The sequence below is a fragment of the Littorina saxatilis genome, linkage group LG12, assembly GCF_037325665.1.
Source record: "Littorina saxatilis isolate snail1 linkage group LG12, US_GU_Lsax_2.0, whole genome shotgun sequence".
In the NCBI taxonomy this organism is placed as follows: Eukaryota; Metazoa; Mollusca; class Gastropoda; order Littorinimorpha; family Littorinidae; genus Littorina; species Littorina saxatilis.
The window spans coordinates 35,009,017-35,029,543 of record NC_090256.1 but is presented as its reverse complement, the minus strand read 5'-3'; the positions used below and the strand labels follow the sequence as shown (position 1 = coordinate 35,029,543).

The 20,527-nt window shown below is 41.2% G+C and overlaps 2 long non-coding RNA genes across 2 annotated transcripts in view; both read right to left on the bottom strand.

The window, feature by feature from the left end:
* The window catches only part of LOC138981821 (uncharacterized), a 364,940-nt gene that overhangs the window by 189,889 nt on the left and 154,524 nt on the right, over positions 1-20,527 (bottom strand). The gene's annotated exons all lie outside the window — the stretch shown is intronic.
* On the bottom strand, positions 8,911-10,348 carry LOC138983311 (uncharacterized). The gene is made up of 2 exons (XR_011461077.1): positions 9,968-10,348; positions 8,911-9,386 (listed from the first exon to the last, which is right to left on the bottom strand). It is a non-coding gene; the product is annotated as an uncharacterized lncRNA (long non-coding RNA).

Below are 20,527 nucleotides of genomic sequence, written 5' to 3'. Positions count from 1 at the left end.
CTTAACTGTATACCTCTTGGAGCGATGAGAGACACTTTTGTTGTTGTTAGACATTATCACTTTAAACGCTCCCATGGGGTCGCCTTCACGCGGCGGGAGCGTTTAAACAGAGCTACCCCACCCCTTTACTTCTCTTCTTTTGTCTTATTTCTGCCTTACCAGTCCTTTCACCTATATTTCCTTCCAAGAAAACTCTCCCTACTATTCCCTGCAGTTTTCCAATTCTTTTCTTGTTGTCTTATTTCTACCTGACTGGATCCATCACCTTTATTTCACTTACCAAAAGTCTTCTTTTCCACATCCTTATTTCTCTGCACCCCGCATGTCGTAAGAGGCGACTAATGGATTCTGTTTCTTCTTTTACCCTTGTTAAGTGGTTCTTGTATAGAATATATAGTCAATGTTTGTGAAGATTTTAGTCAAGCAGTATGTAAGAAATGTTTAGTCCTTTGTACTGGAAACTTGCATTCTCCCAGTAAGGTCATAGCCCCTGGAGCAATTTTTTGATTAGTGCTTTTGTGAACAAGAAACTTAACAAGTGGCTCTATCCCATCTCCCCCCTTTCCCCTATCCCATCTCCCCCCTTTCCCTCGTCGCGATATAACCTTTGTGGTTGAAAACGACGTTAAACGCCAAATAAAGTTAAAGAAAGTAAATCACTTTAAACAACCTGTAGCAGTTTTGTGTTCTGCGGCCTTTGACTGTTGTTTGTGTCCCTCGAATGCTCAGAAAAATTGCAGTCCCATATCTTATGATGAAACAAAATGAGCTCCAGTTTCTCACTCTTTGCTTTAAATACTGCGAACGTACTGCTATCACTGTTCTGCAAACATCTCCCGTGTTTGACCGCCTAATTATGCGATCGACATGTGCATTGGTAGGCATGGCAAAACACAAACATAGTGCGATATATTTAATTACAACTAAATCTTCTGAAGACATGCTTGAGTTGAATTTGTCCTCGTACAACAAATTGCATGGACCCATTTTGTCAATTGTTGTCATTGCATTCCTCGCATCTGCTGCACACTATTTTCTTACAGTAGCCGCGTCTTAGTTGTTTTTCAAGTCTAAGTATAATATGGTCAGCATCTGTTGGTACCCTCGTGTTCATTGCCAGGGTAGGTTCTCTTGGGCGACAAGTGGAAGATGTTTGTATTCAAAGGACATTCTAATCCCTGGCTGTTCATTAGCAAGGCAATCTAGTGGTTCGCTCTTAGCTGTCTGGTTTTGTCTGAACACGTTTTATGACTGCTGAATTCTGACATCATTGCAGAATTAACACTGTGACCACCCAGTATTGTTTTCCCTGATTGAGATGTGTCCTCATAGTCCATCTTATCCACACCGCTCGTCGTCTGGAAAGTGTTCAAAATGTTTTTATCGCAGGTGCAATATATCTTTCAGGGGCTCTTTCTCGAGTTTGTAGACAGCTGATATCCTTCTTGATGTAGAAGATATTTATGAGTCTTCAGATGCAGTTCTTACGGAGTCCTTCTAATTAGTATACCCTTGATCAATCCACATAAACTGCACATAGACATAATACATGTGTGTTTGGCATTCCGTAATAGGTAAGACTGGCATGATGATCATATTGTTCACCTGTACCGGCGTACGTTGGACTGACATTCCACAGTGCATGTTAGGGAGTACTTTGGTTATTTTGAACAATTGCTGTGTTAGTGTAAATGAATTGTTTATACATTGTGTGTAAACTAGCCTAACGCCTACCTTTGCACTTAGTTAAATCAAATAATAAGGTTTTATTTCACATCGTCATGTTTTGTAGTAACGTCTAACTATAGCATAACCACAGGTTGACTAGAGGCCCGTGATTACAAAAGCTGACTCAAATGTGTCTTGTTGTTGTTTTCAAAGTCATCTCTCATGTCTGAATAGTTCATCATCACACTTGTTGATCACTTATTTACACTCCGAAGAAAAATAACGACCTTGATAAGAGTACAGGGGAAACACCCTGATTGATCCCACTGTCCCAAATCTTAGACGCGTGTTTTAGCTCACTCAAAAACCGTGAGCTTATGTCTTTGTTTGGCGGTGACGTGAAACAAACTTATCCATTTGATCCTACTGTTCCAACATTGGGATGCTAACAGAAGAAGTCAAGCCAGAAAGAAAACAAATTCGCCTGCCGCCAGCCTTTTTTTATCGCTGCCATCGCCGCCGTCGTATTACTTAATTAAAACATATCTTTAGTGGAGTAGGTCTACATTAATATTTTTAGCTAATGTGGTTCATTGGTATAATTAATCTCCTTTGTCTCAAGACATTTGTCAGCATAAACTGCTACTCCGACCATTACCTTTTTGAGTAAATCAGAACGCTTTAGCAACAATAGACCTTTTTCGTATAACCTTTGCCCCCAGCGTTTCGACCAATCAGATTTTAGGGCACGGCAGCCTCTCTCTGATTACCGGAAATAAGGGGCAGCCTGAAATACCTCTTTCACTGTCGGTGCTCGAAGTACTATTGCCAGAGGATTACTTTGAGAAATTCTGCAAGAAAACGGATTATCTTGTTCAAAATCATGAACTAAAAGTCAAGGACATGCACGAAGGTATGGTTTGAAACGGCTATTGGTGGTATATGGACGAAAGACTTGGCGAACTTCCCCTGCATAAGCGAAGCAGAGGTGATCGACCACAGATCTACAGATCTCTGGATCAACTTTCTTACTGATACTACTGCGTCGACGTTCGACAAGTTATACGACGCATCCAGCGCAAAGAATGCAAAACCTTGGTGTAAACGATAGACATACTGTGTGCATAAAATGTCTTTCTGCATGGCACAACAGCTAGTAAGCAACTGTGGTGATCAGACTCAGAGCGAGTGTGCTGACGTCATTGAAGCAGACTCGCAACGAAGTGTATGCTGTTGTGGGGGGACGCTGACCGGACAGGCACTTGGAGCCTACTGCGAGTGTATTGCTGGGTAAGTGTTGTTGGCCTTGTATGTTTTGTGGGATTAACTTGATGGCTGCGTTATTTGGTATCTTACACAATCAGTTTTCATACTCAGTCATATAATGCATGGCACACAAAGTGACAAACACACACATAGATTCATAATTCTCTACTGAAAATATCTGCATGCAAAAGCTGTCTTTTTTGACAAAGTTATGAGCAGCATGTTAATGTAATTTCAATCAGTATCTCCAGGAGACCATGCCATGTTGGCTAGACATGTTCAATAGAATACCAGATACCTGAGTGCGGAGTTTTATTTAAATGTGTACGTACACATGTGTTTGTGAATCCTCTTGTCAATGAAGGTTATCACTGCAGTAAGATCAAATTCCATTCTGAGCCGGTATATATTTTATATAGATATCAACAGCATGCGCTTACAAGCTCTCTGTAGGAATTCCTAGGAAAGATAAAGTTAATTGTTATTAGCAGGCTAAGGAAAATCAAGATGACACAAACGGAATTTGATTGTGTGTTGTTGTTTTTACCCAGAAAGGACAGTCTTGCAACCATGTGGCTGCTGTAACGTTAGTGCATGTCTGTAACAAACCTCTCACACTGGACAATGTCAACAAAGACGGTATTGGAGTTTCTCTTGACTCTGGTTTATTCCACGACACAGCGTCGCCATGCTCCTCGCATGCGCCCCCTATGCATGACAGTCACACAACGTCTTATTAGCCAAAACCAAGCCAATATCGTATCATCTCCCTTTCCTTAAACAAACGAATTTGAATAAACAAATAAAAGAACATTGAACACTGAATTGAATAAAAAATGACTAAAACAGTAGGCATCCACCTCTTACTTAAGTATGAACAGTTACGAAATAAACATTTACTCCATTTGATTACATTCAGACTTTCGGTGCCGATTGTCCTTCATTGTCTCTTCACAGAGGCACAACCCCCTCCATCTCTTCACAGAGGCACAACCCCCTCCATCTCTTCAATTGTTCAAGTTTCAGAATGTAACAGGCAAAGTTCACCTCCCTGTGCTTAACTTAAATACTTCCTGTTTTAATTGTTCAACTAACACAATTCTCACACTCAATCCTTTTTCCACTTCATACATCCTTCAATAAGTAAAATTCAAACATAAAAACTTAAACTCGATGATGGTTTGTCTGTTTTAAGTGGTGTACTCTTGCAGGTAGCTTGGTTTCTTGATCACCCTACCTCTGGATGTGCATGTTTGGGTGGCTGCACAGTCAGTCTGTGGTGTTTGTGTCTTTGTACATGTGGCTGCTTTGTTCTGTATATTAAGTTTGATACATGTGGACTTCTTCGGAGACTGAACATGAGTTTCTGTATTCCGAGTGTCTACTCTTGTGTTTATATCATGGGTTGGCACCTGAGTGTCTGTATTTTCTTCAGGAATGTTGAACTCATGTGTTTTTCCTGTTTGTTTTTCCTGCTCTCTGTACTGTCTATGTCTGTTGCACAGAGATTGTGATTGTCTGTCCATTTGGTCTCTGTCCATTGTGCTGTATTCAGCATCAGTGTGTACACATCTTGGTTGTACATGTACTGTGAACTTGTGTGATGCCTGTCTCAGATATTTTCTGTTTCTCCTGTATTCTTTGCCATCAGCCGTCCTGATTTTGTATGATCTGACATCAACTTGACTGTCTACTGTTGCTTTTATCCACCGATTTGTTCTTGGAGCTTTGAACCTAACTTCCTGGCCTGGCTTTAGATCACTCAGCTCTGTGGAGCTTCTGTTGTAGTACTGTTGTTGTGTGAACTTTTTCTGTTCTAGTTTTTGTTTCACCCCTGTGCATGTTTTTGGCTTCAGCAGTGTTTTAGCTGTCGGCAACAGCGTTCTCGTTCTTCGGCCAAATAGTCCCTGTGATGGAGATGTTTGCACTTTCTCTGATGGTATGTTTCTAAGTTCCAGCAGTGCTAAGTATGCATCTGACTGATCTTCAGCACACTTTTTCATGAGATCTTTGACTGTTTTGACAGTGTTTTCAGCTTTACCGTTTGACTGTGGGTAACCTGGATAACTCGTGACATGTTCAAATCCCCACTGATTAGCAAATGTCCTGAACTCTGAACCCTGGAAAGGCGGTCCATTGTCAGAAACAAGCCGCTCTGGTATGCCATGCCTGGCAAAGTGTGCTTTCAGCTTGTAAATCACCTCCTTGCCCGTCTTCTTGTCAAGACGATCAACTTCAAAGAAGTCAGAGTAGTAGTCTACTACCACAAGATAGTCATTCCCCCTGCATTCCATGAGATCAGTAGCCACATATTGCCATGGGCGTTCTGGAATGGGATGACTGATGCTTGGTTCCTTGGGCTGTGCCTTTTGGAACGTTTGACACGGTTCACACTGTGAGAGAAACCGTTCCATGTCCTTCGCCATGTTGACCCAATACACCACCTCTCGAGCTCTCCTCAAACAACCTTGTAGGCCTGTATGACTCTTATGAAGCAACTGCATGATTCTCTGCTTCATGCCCTCAGGAACAACAATCCTTTCAGCTTTGAATACGAGGCCGTTCTGAACTGACAACTCCTCTCGGAAGGGAAAATACACCTGTAGCCTCAATGGAACACTCCTGTTGTCCTCTGGCCATCCCCCTTGTATCACTCTCTTGAGATGACACATATTTTCATCTTCTGTTGTCATCTTCTGAAGTTCCTGCAATGTTGACTCACACACTGAAATGTATGAAGTCATCTGAATGTCTTCCACCTCTTTTTCAAGGTCTGTCTGAAAAATTGCCTCCTTTTCCACCTTGCCTTTGCCCCCACTGGACTTGTGAACCGCCCTACTGAGAGCATCAGCTAACCACATCTCTGAGCCCTTCTTGTAGACTACCGTGTAGTCAAACCTTTGAGTTCTCATCAGCATGCGTTGTAGCCGCTTCGGCGCGCTCAGCAGACTTTTCTGGTGTATCGGAATCAATGGTTTGTGGTCTGACTCGACCTCCACATGTCGTCCAAAACAATAGGGTTCGAAACGCTCCAAACCAAACACTACGGAGATTTAAAAAACGAAACGTCGCGACGTTTCGTTTTGAAGTTGTGGTAAACGTCATCATTTCGGGGGTCTCTCGCTGGAAAGGTGAAGGTCAACTGAAACGGAACGTGGAACGTCAAAACGCAGTCACGTTTTCCACCCCCAAAAAACGAACAATATTTCGTCAACTTTTGTGAGTATTTTTGCACACTAACAGTTTTATTTGTTGGCCATTTTATGCATTGCTAGATTCATCAACCCTTTCACAGTCTTTCAGCGCTGAGAATGTGTTCATTGGAGGTAGACAACTGTTGTGAACTGAAATATTTTGAAGGGTGCTGACCCTGGTACATTTATCCAACTTCATGGTGAGAAAGCAAATGGCGAAGCAGAAGTAGGTCATCGCATCGAATTTTTATTCTGGCTTCGTATGTGATTTTGTATAAACAAAGTCTGTGTGATTTATTTGGACTGAAAATAATCAAAGTATGCCCGATTCTGGACCACCTCCTGGGTTTTTTTTTTCCATTCTGATCGAGGACAGACGTGATAATTTCACTTGAAGATTTATCGCCCTTCCTTCATTCCGAAACGAAACGTGAATACATCTAAATCTTGTCTGCGGCCTATGCCGTCTCGTTTCACGTTCCGTTTCGCGGGGTGACTCATTCACCAAACGAAACGAGCTGCAAAACGAAACGTGCTGTCTTTTAAATCTCCCTACTATCGCCAACATCTCCTTTTCAATCTGCGCATAGTGTCGCTCTGTTTCAGTCAACGCTCGCGACGCAAAATGTACCGGTTGACCATCGGTCATCAGGCAAGCACCAAGACCAAACTCTGAAGCATCACACTGAAGAGTCGTCTTCCCCTCAGAACTGAAATATCTGAGAACTGGTGGTTCAGACAGCATTGCTTTGATCTCGTCAAGTGCTTTGGTGTGGTCCTCATTCCATCTGAACAGGACGTTCTTTTTGACTAGTTCTCGCAATGGCGCGGCTTTCTCAGACAACTGCGGCGCAAACTTTTGCAGATAGCCAACCATACCCAACAGACGCTGAACATCAGCCTTGTCCTCGGGTTGTCGAAATGAGTTGATTGCATCAACTTTCTTCGGATCAACTTTCAACCCCTCTTTCGAGATCACGTGACCCAGGTATGATATCTCTGTCTTCTTCAATTCAACCTTCTGCTTGTTCAGCTTGACGTTCTTCTCACGACAACGCTGCAACAGACTTTGGACGTTTCGATCATGATCAACTGAGGCCTCTTCATCTGTATCACCCTTGCCCCAGACAATGATGTCATCATGTACGGCAAAAACTCCGGGCAAACCCTGAACTGCCTCGTCCATTCGACGTTGGAATTCTTCTGGCGCCACTGAAATTCCGAAAGGCATGCGCAGCCAACGAAATTTTCCTTCAGGTGTCTCAAACGTAGTGAGCAAACTGCTCTCTTCATCCAGGTGAACATGCCAAAACCCATTCCGTGCGTCAAAATGAGAAGAAGTCCGGATGCCAGGAAGCGCGACTAAGAGATCTTCAACAACCGGTACCAACCGTTTGAAGGCTGCATATAGTTATGATATACTGAACTAGGGTTTTCAAGGTGTGATATTTTTTTCCAATACCAGTTAATTAAGTTGGTAGCAACAGTTAACTGTTCTGTCAAGTGAAAAATGTATGTAGTTTCAATATGGACAGGTAAAATCAGTACTTTGTTTACAGCGAGGGAGGGTACGTAGTGCTGTCACCTCTGTGTGTGAGTTCAGGTTTAATTTTTTAAATGCCTGCAGTTAAGACAGAAGATTGTGGAAGCTGATAAGAACTTGTGTCAGAGGATAGTAAGAAGTGTTTTGGCTTCGTACGGACTATACCATCATCCAGGACTTGTGTGTATTATTCGGAGAACGTATCAGAGCCGAGGACATGTGTTGTGAACAGCGATTCTCAGTGATGAAAGTGTAGTGTGTGTAATGCCGGACTGTGTTCTTCTTCAACTTCGGAATGGCAAGGAGGTATTGTGTGAGATGATTTATGATTTGATATCCATGTTCTGATGATTTGATTCAATAGCGAAATGTTTGAAATGTTCATTCGTTTTGTGCCATGTTTGTTGTTCAAGAGCGTGTTGTCACAATCCCTTATGAATATGGACGTGTGTGAATGCTGGTGCAGACATGAGCGTTTGAGCGAGTGAATTTAGAAGCCCTGTGCATGAAAGTCATTACCGGACAACCAAATCAGCAAACATAGAAATTCCTTGTCATACACATCGATCTGATCAAGGTAATAATGTTAGCACTTTTTTTTCAATTTATTTCACAGTTATTTGTTATTTTTTTGAGGAAATTATAATGCAATTCACCGATTTTAAAAAACATGATTCCAATTGTCTCCCTTGAACAAATTTGTTTGTACAGAATTTGTTACTTACTTTTTTTTTCAAGGCTATATCAAGGAAAATTCTTTTTGAACTGATTGTGGGACCGTGCACAAGCTGACAGACTTGAACTCAAAAGTTGCAGAAGATTCTTGGTTGCGACTTTTGAGTTCAAGCCGATCAGTGTGTGCACACATATTTTAAGATTTGTCTATATTTATTTATCACTTAAAACAAAATACAGTTTTTCTTTTAATTAAACTGTAGATATGTCAAAGACTGTTTTGAATAATTTTGGGGGGTAATTTTCTTTAAGAAATAACTCAAGTGAATGCACAAATTGTGTACTAAAGTGTCGGTACAAGGGAGACAATTTGAAGCCATTTTAAAAAACAAAGCAGTATATTGCATAATAATATCCTTCAATTATAACAAGAAATAAGGAATAAACGTCTCTTGACATGTTGTCTACCTAATTATCTTGATCGCATTTATTTAAAGTGGGAATCGTTATGTTCGTAAGCTCACATACAATCATTTATGAAACAAATTCAGACCAGACCAGAGATTTGATTGATAATGGGCCCTTTATTCTATACAGTACCAGAGTAAATTATATAAACCATTACATGACAAAATAAGCTTCTTGCTCTTTGGAGTGATGTGGCCTTTGGCAGCTCATCAACCCAGTAATGTAGACCTGCCTTTTTTACGAAGTAGGTACATGCATACCGAAAGATCACCATATCATCATATGTGTAAAACCATACTGCAGTGTCATTTTTCAGTAGAGAATCAACAGAAAAAGAGCGTATGTTCTCCTTCACCTTCATGTTGTCTTTCTTCAAGCCAGAAACATCTTCAGTCAGACGATTAATCACAGAGGCCTGTTATGTAATTGTCATCTGCAGCTCTGCCAACTTGAGGTAGTCTGTGTTCCAATAACAATACCCTCACATGTAGTCGTGTCCCTCTTTGCAAAGGCATGATCTGGCCCTGGTCCTAAGCTCTCACTAGATGCGGAGGGCAAAGGAATGGCTGCTTCTGTAAATACAAAATCAAATGTATACATTAGCAATAGAATTAGCATCAATGATCTTGTTATCAGATTACACATGCATCACACTCACAGCATTTAAGCATGAAAATACATGAGGGAAATAACTCCTGAAATTGAAAAAAAAATTAGGGGTGCGGGAGATGCTCCCTGGAAATTATTTTGGAGTGTTCTATGCAAAATCAAAATTGTAGAAATCTAGTGCTATTTTTGTTGTTGCATCAATTCAATGGTACATTTCTGGGAATAAAAAAAATGATTCAGCATGAGCTTTATCGATGTCTTGAAAACTGCATCACTATCTGTATCAAGTAACCTTAATCTTCTCGATTCAAGAGTCGGTTGATTCAGAGATACTGTAGCAACAGATCTCTGGTTGATTGCATGCACGCGGCTTGTCGACATATGTCTAGATCTTGTTTGTTTTCTAAAATCTTGCATTTGTTTCGTGACCCTTCCTATGCATCCATTTTGGGCTGCCGATTCATTTTAAATGTCTTATACACTGATGTAGGAAGACAATTTGAAGTCAGCAGATCATAAATTAATAAAAACAAACAAAGCTTACTTGGCTCTGAGTCTCTTCCAGATCCGATGATATTTTCAGCGTTGACACTGGGGGTGGAAGCAAAACCGCTTGCTTGTCGTCGGTCTTCAGCGGACTGACAAAGTCACGTCTCCGACCAGTACCTTGTCCTTCTGCTAGAGTCACTTGTTCTTGATGTTCTCTCAAATCCAAGATTAAGGGTGGGTACGAAGTCAAAGGAGTTGGCATCGTTGAAAGCCGTGCCATTGCCAGACACGAAGTGACGCGAGCAGACTTTTCAATGGCACGACAAACCCCTGTCGTCGGATTGCTTGCACCCATCGCGTCCTTCGCTGTTGCGCCTTCGCACTCAGCTTGCACCCATCGGAAAGCCATACCATGACAAATTCTGTCCACCGTATTTCTCTTTCTTCATTCCACTGTTGCACTTGCAGTTGTTTGTCTCGTCGTCTCCGCACTTTACTTTGCACCAAGCCTCGTTGTCGATTTTTTCTTTCGCCCCTTAGTTCCGGTAGATCTGACAATAAACTTCACAGCGCATGCGCCAAAATTTAAGTGAAAAAGGTCTATTAAGTCAGATAATGCTCATGGAGGAAAAGAGGAGTTACCTCCCTTGGAATCTAGACTGTAATGGAAGATGTTTGTTTTGACACTTTTGATTCATTGTTTTTGTGCATTCGACATATACTACAATTACACACACACACATATACATTATTCATCAGCTTGCATTACGATAACTTTTGAAAATGATGTGTATGTGTGTATCTAAATCTGAAGAAACAGCACAAGCAAGGATAGTCCTATCAGTGTTTGGTAATACGGGGGAAAAACGGGATTAAAGTGGAATTTGTCGTCAAAAATGGCGTCTAAAATAGGGAACGGCACCACTAACCCAGTTTGAAGCAATATGTTCCATTCATTTGAAAAAAACCATATTTGATCTTTCTTGCGTGTTTTTTAGAGGAACCTTCAATAAAGAATATGTAACAGATCACAGATCTGTTAATTTTGTTGTTTTATCTCCCACAATTCCGAGAGGAATGGGTCACGTGAGATAGAACGCGGGAATACGTCACTGAACGAATGGTTTTCGTCCTGTGAAGACGTGTTGGTGCACTGTCTCTCTTGCTTTGCTTTCATTTTTCTCTAACCTTTCTCTGTACAAGTTTTAGTTGTAGGTTAGTTGAAGTGTATTGACTATTTTGATTGTTTATCATTGTGTCAACTTGCAAGGTAAGGAAACAGTTTGGAGTTTTCGGTGTTTGTTGGTTTTTGAACCGGGAACTTGTCGTTTCGCGTATGAATTTTATTTGTCGAAGCTAACACATGGAAATGTTACTGGCGTCAGTCGGCGCGTTCATTGTTTTTGCAGGTGTGACCTACTATATTTGGGTCAGTTGGGATCGTTACTTGTTTTTGCACGTGTGACCTAAGGTCAGTCGGAATTGTTACTTGTTTTGGTAGGATGACATTATTTTGGCTACGGAAATGTAGTACACGTTTGCTGACACAGTCAGTCACGATTTGCTGACATAGTCAGTCACGATTTGCTGAAGCAGCCTCTTTGTTTTTTCAGCAGCTGTCTCGATTACAGCAATTACTATCGCCTGAGGCGAACTATGGGCCACAGAAGGTCCGCTGTGCCAAGGCTGGGCACTAGTCCATTGAAGATTTGAAAATCTTTGCAGTGGATTTTAAATTGTTTTCATACTGTTACGGGTGCGCTTGCTCGTCCGCAGGAATCAATATCACTTTTTCGTGTGGTTTTTGTTCGGAATATGGCGGACTCGGGAGGTGGTGAATGTGCTGCTGGCGGGAAGAAAACCGGCAAGAAACCGGCGAAGGCACAACCTTCTGAAGTGATACCGTCAGAAAAGGCGGGAGTTAATAAGTCTCTTTCAATAGAGAAGAGCTCGTCTGGCCTACGTGATTGTGAAGTTACTCTGAAAATGGACAAAATTTTGGAGACAATGACTGCCTCAAGTTGTCTGGCAGACTATGTGATTTGGAGAAAGTTGGTAAGCTTATTGCGACGCCTGTTGCTTCAACATCGCGTGGAACCGAGTCACCATGGAACTGAAAGCAGTTCGGCGCAAGAGTCGCAAGCGGATGGAGAAGACGGTGCTTCGGTTAGATTTGCTCATGAGCAGTTTGAAAATGAGTTTGATTCGGCTGAAGACACGGATGTTGCTTCGGACAATGATTTTGACGCAGGCATAGTAGTAGATACGGTTGGCGAGGGGATTCATCCATCTCTGGCAGATCGTTTTGAGGAAGGACTTCTTCTTCCATCAGATCGGGCACGTGTGCGAGACACTCTTCAGAACTATCCGCGGCCCAAAATTGTCACGTCGCTTCGAACGCCGACTCTCAATCGTGAATTAGATGGCAAACTGTTAGACAAGTTTGCAAAGAAAAGAGACTCGAACCTGTCCTTTGTTCAGGAACAAGTATGTTGTGCGCTGAAAATTATTGCTCAGCTTATGTCCGACCTCAGAAAAACCAGCAAGTCGGAAGATGAGTGAGCGTGACAGCTTTAGCAAACTGGCCGATGCGGCTCGACTTCTTATGGCTTCACACAAGGACCTGTCACAAGTGCGGCGTGAAGTACTCAGGCTGACACTTAGCCAAGACTGCAGGGCCTTATGCAATGCGCAGCTAAATTTCAAACAGGGCCACCAGAGGTCGTCAGTCTTCTACCAAGGGCGGCCTCGACAACAGTTTCAGCGGAGACAACAGTACCAGCAGAGAAGAGGTGTCTCCAACTGACAGACAGGACACAAATTCTCTCCCAAGTTCCACTCCCAACAGAGCGGGATTCCCTCCAAGAAAACAAAACGGGATTAGAATCTGATATTTGTACGCCAGCGGTTTCTATTTTTAGGGAACAGGTCAGTTCAAAATTTGTGAATATTCCTGAGAACTTTCATAGTGGAAAAGTTGCTGATCATTTAAATAGTTGGAGACAGTTAACCTCTGATAGATGGATCCTGCAGCAAGTCGCAGGAATTGAAATTGAATTTATGATCACTGGTGAACACATTTCAGACAGGAAAGAAATTAGATTTCTTCTTCCGAGGATGAGCTAGTGGCTAATGAGGTAGCGAAGCTAGTGGAGAAACAGATTGTTCAAGAGGTGGATCAACGGCCAGATCAACTTTTATCAAGTATTTTCTTGCGTCAGAAAAAAGATGGTAGTCAAAGGGTTATTTTAAACCTAAAAAAAAAAAAAATAATAATAATAATAATAAAATAAAAAATAAAAAATTTGAATCAGACAATTGAAAAGATTCACTTCAAGATGGATACATTAAAAAACGCAGTGTTATTAATGGAAAAAGATTGGTTTTTTGCCTCAGTTGATCTAAAAGATGCATATTTCTCCATACGCATCGCTCACAAGTTCAGAAAATATTTCAGATTTCAGTTTCATGGTAAAACTTTTGAGTTCCTGGCTCTTCCACAGGGATATCGTGATTCTCCCCGCATTTTCACGAAACTACTGAAGCCTGTATTGGCCCACTTACGTTTATCTGGCCATACCCTTCTGATATACATTGATGATACCCTTTTGCAAGGAGACACTTTTGAAGAATGCCAGGCAGCAGTGTTAGATACATGTGCTTTGTTGGATCGTTTGGGCTTTACTGTGCATCCTGTGAAGTCAGTATTTACACCTACTCAATGCATTGAGTTTTTAGGGTTTCAGCTTGATTCTCAGAACATGTTAGTTTCTCTGACCCCCCCGGACAGTTGATAAAATTCGTAATAAGTGCGCTGATTTGGCTGGAAGAAAGAAATGTACAATTAGGCAGTTGGCTGAAGTTATCGGATATTTAGTGGCTGCCCAACCGGGTGTTTGGGTTGCACCTCTCTTTTTTAAACGATTTGAGATCGCAAAAAAAAATGAAGCCCTTGCTGTTAGGAAAGGTGACTTTGATGCAGAACTTGTGGTTTCAGAACAAGTTCGTTCAGACCTTCTCTGGTGGATTGATAATGTAAAGCAATATCCTTCCCCTGTTAGCAGAGGCATACCTACTGTAATAGTAAAATCAGATGCTTCGAAAATAGGGTGGGGGGCGGAGTGTCAGGGTAGCACCACAGGGGGAATGTGGACCAAGGAAGAAGCTTTTGAACATATTAATTGTTTGGAACTTAAAGCAGCTTACTTTGCCCTGAAATCCCTTTACAGGGGATTATGTCACTCTTACATTCAGTTACTTACAGACAATAGCACCACTGTTGCTTGTATTAATAACATGGGCAGCACAAAAGTTTTGTGCAACGACATTGCCAGAGACATTTGGTTGTGGTGCTTATCACATAGTAATTGTATAACAGCAACACACTTACCGGGTTGCCTAAATATAGAGGCAGATGCAGAATCCCGTGTAGATAGACACAACATTGAATGGCATTTGGACACACAAGTGTTTGCAGAAGTCATCAATCGGTTTGGTCTCTGTGATGTAGACTTATTTGCTTCTCGTGTTAACGCACAGCTAAGAAAGTATGTTTCATGGAAACCTGACCCAGATGCATGATTTGCCATTGATGCATTTTCCTTAGACTGGTCATTGTTCAAGGCGTTCTGTTTTCCGCCTTTCAGTCTCATTCCAAGAGTGCTCCAAAGGATAGAAGTCTTAGAGGCGGAGTGTGTGCTGGTGGTGCCATTATGGACAACGCAAGTGTGGTTCACGAAACTGTTGCGTCTACTAGTAGAACTGCCGGTCCTGTTGCCCCGAAAAGAAAACTTACTCAGTCATCCACTGACAGGGGAGCACCATCCACTACTGAAGAAGATGAAACTAGTAGCATGTTCCTTGTCCGGAAAGCCCTTCAGAAACAGGGAATTCAGGATGAAGCAACAGACATTATCATGTCAGCCTGGAGAGAGGGTACGAAGCGTAACTACGAGTCATATTTCAAACGCTGGCTTCAACATTGCCTTGAACGGGATAGAGATCCCTTTTGTGCCTCTCCACATGAGTTGATAAGGTTTTTAACAAAACTGTTCCAAGAAGGCAAAGGATACAGCAGTTTGAACATGGCACGAAGCGCTGTTTCCGCATTGTCCCTTCAGGATAATTGTTCAGTGGGTTGTCATCCACTGGTGAAGAAGTTTTTGAAAGGAGCTTTCAACAGACGGCCAGCTTTGCCTCGTACTTGTGTGACCTGGGACGCTAATCTAGTGCTAAATTTTTTAAAAGAATGGTCACCGGCAAAATTTTTATCGCTGGCGCAATTGACGCTTAAAACTGTGCTGTTGTGCTTGTTGGTCTCTAGTCAAAGGGGACAGGCGATTTGGTTGATGGACTTGCGTAACATGAGTTGGACAAAGGAAGATGTACGATGTAGGTTTGGGGATTTGCTCAAAACTTCTGGCCCAAACAAACATCAGAATGAAGTGGTATTTTGTGCCTTTCCGTCTGATTTGGCAATTTGTGTTGTACATTATTTGAAACAAAAGAACTCGCGCATTTAGAGGAACGGAAACGAGACTCTTTATCAGTTGGACAGCACCTCACAAAGCGGTGTCGAGAGATACTATCCGTCGATGGACAAAGATTGGATTACAAAAAGCGGGTATTGACATGACAATATTTACGCCGCATTCAACTCGTTCCGCTGCATCTAGTAAAGCTGCAAGTAAAATTCCTCTGGCAACCATTCTGAAGACTGTTGGTTGGCGTCGGGCTAACACCTTCACAACTTTTTACAAGAAACCAGTGGACAGTGGGAGGAGTTTTGGACAGGCTGTTCTGTCATGAAGAATTGGGGTAGGTTTATATGTATTTCAATTCATCGACAGTGCTAGGGTGTAAATGCTGCAGACTTTAAAGTCTCACGTGACCCATTCCTCTCGGAATTGTGGGAGATAAAATTACATAATTATGACGAGCTTACCTGAGTAAGTGAAGTCTAATTGTGGTTTTATCGACCACAATGTAGAGAGGAAAGGGATTACGTGCCTCGCCCTAAGTTGTCTTCAGAGTTATACTGATAACCGTTTTCCCTCCCTATCCCTTTCCTCTCTCTTTCTCTTTTCTCTGCACCATTTACACGTCGTTAAACAGTGACGTATTCCCGCGTTCTATCTCACGTAATCCCTTTCCTCTCTACATTGTGGTCGATAAAACCACAATTAGACTTCACTTACTCAGGTAAGCTCGTCATAATTATGTAATTTTTGTGTAGATTAGATTTGAAAATTACCGGACTATCGTTACATGTCGTGTCCCACTACTGTAGGCTAACAAACACGATCGCCCGCTACAACATGATGTGACCACGGTCACTGTGATCCTATGTTGGTAAAAGGAATACTCAAGTACCGATATATAATTGAAGGTTTTCATCTTTTATTCAGCCGTTGAACGTAAACATGTCACTTTGATGTTCGTGTCCCAAGTGAAACGATAGTCCGCAGTCAATGTTAAACGTCGCCACTGAGCAAAACATCAAACGGAACACATTGGCAGTTTACATGACATGATACTTGAGCACAGAAAACATGATAATGTAGTTCACGTACACTCTCGAAAAGGACATGTGTAGTCAACCGAAAAGTGTTTCGTGTCCCACACATTAAGTGCATACAATGCTTGTAACGATAGTCCGCTCCCACTGTGCGGTTGTTTTGAAGATGAGATCTCAGTGAACCAAGGAGATCTGCGTTCAGTACCATAGATTAAACAATTCAGATAAAAAGATGATTGTTTTTGACCGATACCTGTGATTATTTGTTGTTGTTAATTTTTTATTTTTTTTTTTTGGTTTTTTTTTGGGGGGGTCCCTTTCTATTTGGCATACGAGTTGTAGGTCGGGGCTTACCACTATTTTGTCTCATGCAATGGTAATAGGGTCAATAGGGTACGTTTATAGATCTATTCCTGCCTTAATGTATCTTTCCTCTGACGGATTTTCCTGCTCTCAACAATGACGAGATGTGCACGTCACATATACATGGGCCTGTCGATGACGCAACGCGAGATATTCTTACGTCAGCTGCCGAGTGGCGCGACATGTTCTTGGTGTCTTCTCTGCTACTTTAGAGATATATGCAAGAAAGAGATATCTGCAAGAAAGAGATATATGCAAGAAAGAGATATCTGCAAGAAAGAGATATATGCAAGAAAGAGATATCTGCGCTAGCCTTTTGTAGTAAGCAAGGGGTGAGAAAGTTTGATACAAACTTTATGGTTTTTTTTATGGGACTTGTAAATCCTCTCCTCTCACAAACGCTGATTTAACCTTGTACTTGTCAAAGTACCAGTAACACATTTGATGAATAAGAGCTTAAATTCGTTCGAATGAAAGTTACCTCAAGAATCAGTTCGGTGAAATTAAAACAAGTCGCGTAAGGCGAAAATACAATATTTAGTCAAGTAGCTGTCGAACTCACAGAATGAAACTGAACGCAATGCCATTTTTCAGCAAGACCGTATACTCGTAGCATCGTCAGTCCACCGCTCATGGCAAAGGCAGTGAAATTGACAAGAAGAGCGGGGTAGTAGTTGCGCTAAGAAGGATAGCACGCTTTTCTGTACCTCTCTTTGTTTTAACTTTCTGAGCGTGTTTTTAATCCAAACATATCATATCTATATGTTTTTGGAATCAGGAACCGACAAGGAATAAGATGAAAGTGTTTTTAAATTGATTTGGACAATTTAATTTTGATAATAATTTGTATATATTTAATTTTCAGAGCTGGTTTTTAATCCGAATATAACATATTTATATGTTTTTGGAATCAGCAAGTGATGGAAAATAAGATAAACGTAAATTTGGATCGTTTTATAAATTTTTATTTTTTTTACAATTTTCAGATTTTTAATGACCAAAGTCATTAATTAATTTTTAAGCCACCAAGCTGAAATGGAATACCGAAGTCCGGGCTTCGTCGAAGATTACTTGACCAAAATTTCAACCAATTTGGTTGAAAAATGAGGGCGTGACAGTGCCGCCTCAACTTTCACGAAAAGCCGGATATGACGTCATCAAAGACATTTATCAAACAAATGAAAAAAACGTTCGGGGATTTCATACCCAGGAACTCTCATGTCAAATTTCATAAAGATCGGTCCAGTAGTTTAGTCTGAATCGCTCTACACACACACACACACACACACAGACACACACACACACACACACACGCACATACACCACGACCCTCGTTTCGATTCCCCCTCGATGTTAAAATATTTAGTCAAAACTTGACTAAATATAAAAAGAAATAACCAGATTCAAAACTCACTATGGCGTGAGTCCGTCAGTGTTGTTAGTCTGTTTCATACCCAACTACTGGAGTCTAGATCTACACCATGATTTAACCTGTTTCCTATACTCCAAACTGTTTTGTTTTTGTTTTTGATTGTTTCTTTGTTTTTTGCATGGGGGGGATTTCAACTTTGAACTTTGAAATCTTGAAAATATTAAAACAAGGTGGTGTTTTTTTTAAATCGTAAAATAAGCTTTATTTTAGGTGCCTGTACATCATTTCTTACATGCCATTATGCAAGAGAGAGACTTTCGAAGATTTTATGTTTATGTTTTGTATTATTCAAATTGCCGTTGTGTTTCAAGAGTGTGTTCTGTTCTTATTTTCTTTGCTTCACTGTTGGTCATTCTGTTGCCTGCTTTTCGTGTCTCGTGTAACGCTGTCTATGATTAACATGGAAATCATTGTATTTCTTTTGAATATTCATCAAATAAACTAAGCACTTCACATCATATCAGGTATCAGTTACCTAATGCACAGAATAAATGGTTCAACCCTACTACATGAATAACACGTTGCCAGCAACATTTCAAAAGCATTCGGACTGTCATTACAGTTTCCCATACAAAACACTGCAATATACACCATAAACCGGATTAAAAAAATCTATTTCGCGCTAACAACTTTTTTTATACTGTCTTATAATGGTATACAGATGAATAAAATCAAAAGCGTTTGTAATGGTTATGTTAATGCGATAGTCGTGTCTCGTGTAACGATAGTCCGTTTCCACAAGAAAACTCAAATGTTACCAACATTAACCAAAACTGGCGTTGTCTACTGCTTTTCCTTGTATGATGTTATGGTCCTCTGTAGTGAACGTCACTGGTCACACAATTTCAGCTTTCTTGTTTAGTTCATAAATTGTAGCCTCAATTCCTCTTCTCTGTCACGAGTATCAAATAGTGACTGAACTTGCGTATCCGACGGAAGTCCTAAACTTAGCCCTGTAGTCCTGATGACAAGGACTGTGTAAGTTAGACTGTGCTAAACCGTGTATTACGAGTAGCCCGCATGAACAGCACATTGGTTCTTTAAGTGTGGACCAATTCTGCCTTTAACACTAATACATTAGCTGTTAGCTGGCACAACACTACTTTTGTTTGCAAAAAAAATTAAATTGTTTCATAATCAGTAAAAGGGATGTTTATCACCAACAATGTGAGTGCCCTATGACAACATTATTGTCTGCACATGTAGAGCTGTACAGTTTGCACTGAGTAATTTCGCAGCAATATTTTACACAAGTCCCGCATAATAAAATAACTGACATTTAAGCTATACACGTCAGTCTACAAGCTATGTGGTGTGCCTCTGTCTCATTCATCTGACATGTACATACCGGCACAGTTCTGCTCATCACTGTCGTCACCACAGTTGTTATATCCATCGTTCTGTCCATTACAGCGCCATGACTCCCGTATACAATTGTTGTTCGCGCACTTCCACGCGCCAGTTCTGCACTCTGGGGAGGAAGACAGAACGTTGTGACAGCGTGCATTTGTAATAACATGGCAACAAAACAAGCAAAGATAAACACACACACGCACACACACACACACACACACACACACACACGCACACACGCACACACACACACATACACACGCACACATACACTCACACACACACACACACACACACACACACACATACAGACGCACAAACACACACACACACACATACACACACAGGCACACATACACACGTACGCACACATACATTCACACACGCACATCCACACATACAAACACACACACACACATACGCACGCACGCACACACACACACACACACACACACACACACACACACACACACACACACACACACACACATATCTTGCAACCAATGAATAAACAAAGTAATCAATACAATGATAATTAAGCATTGAATAAACAAGCACACAAACTTTTTTTCAGTCTCAACGCATGCCATCCTTTCAATCGGACACTGTTCATATTCAAAGATAGTACACCTTTGGCGCCTTTTTGGAAAATGTTGTGACGATTTGGACCTCAAAAATTCAAGGGACATTCTCTGTACTGTAATTCATAAACACCTGCAATGATTTTGTCAAAACTGCTCTGACACTATGCCAAATACTGAAATGAATTTTAATCAGCGAGCGGTTTGCTTAGCCCAGCTCTCTCGTATCAAGAGCCGGATTCCGTTCGTCATCATATTTCATCAGTCTTCAGATTAACACCGTTGGATTGATGGAGTCAAACCTACAGTCCAGCAAACACTTGCATATTCCGTGCCATACCGGGCTAAAACACTTCTCATAATATAAAC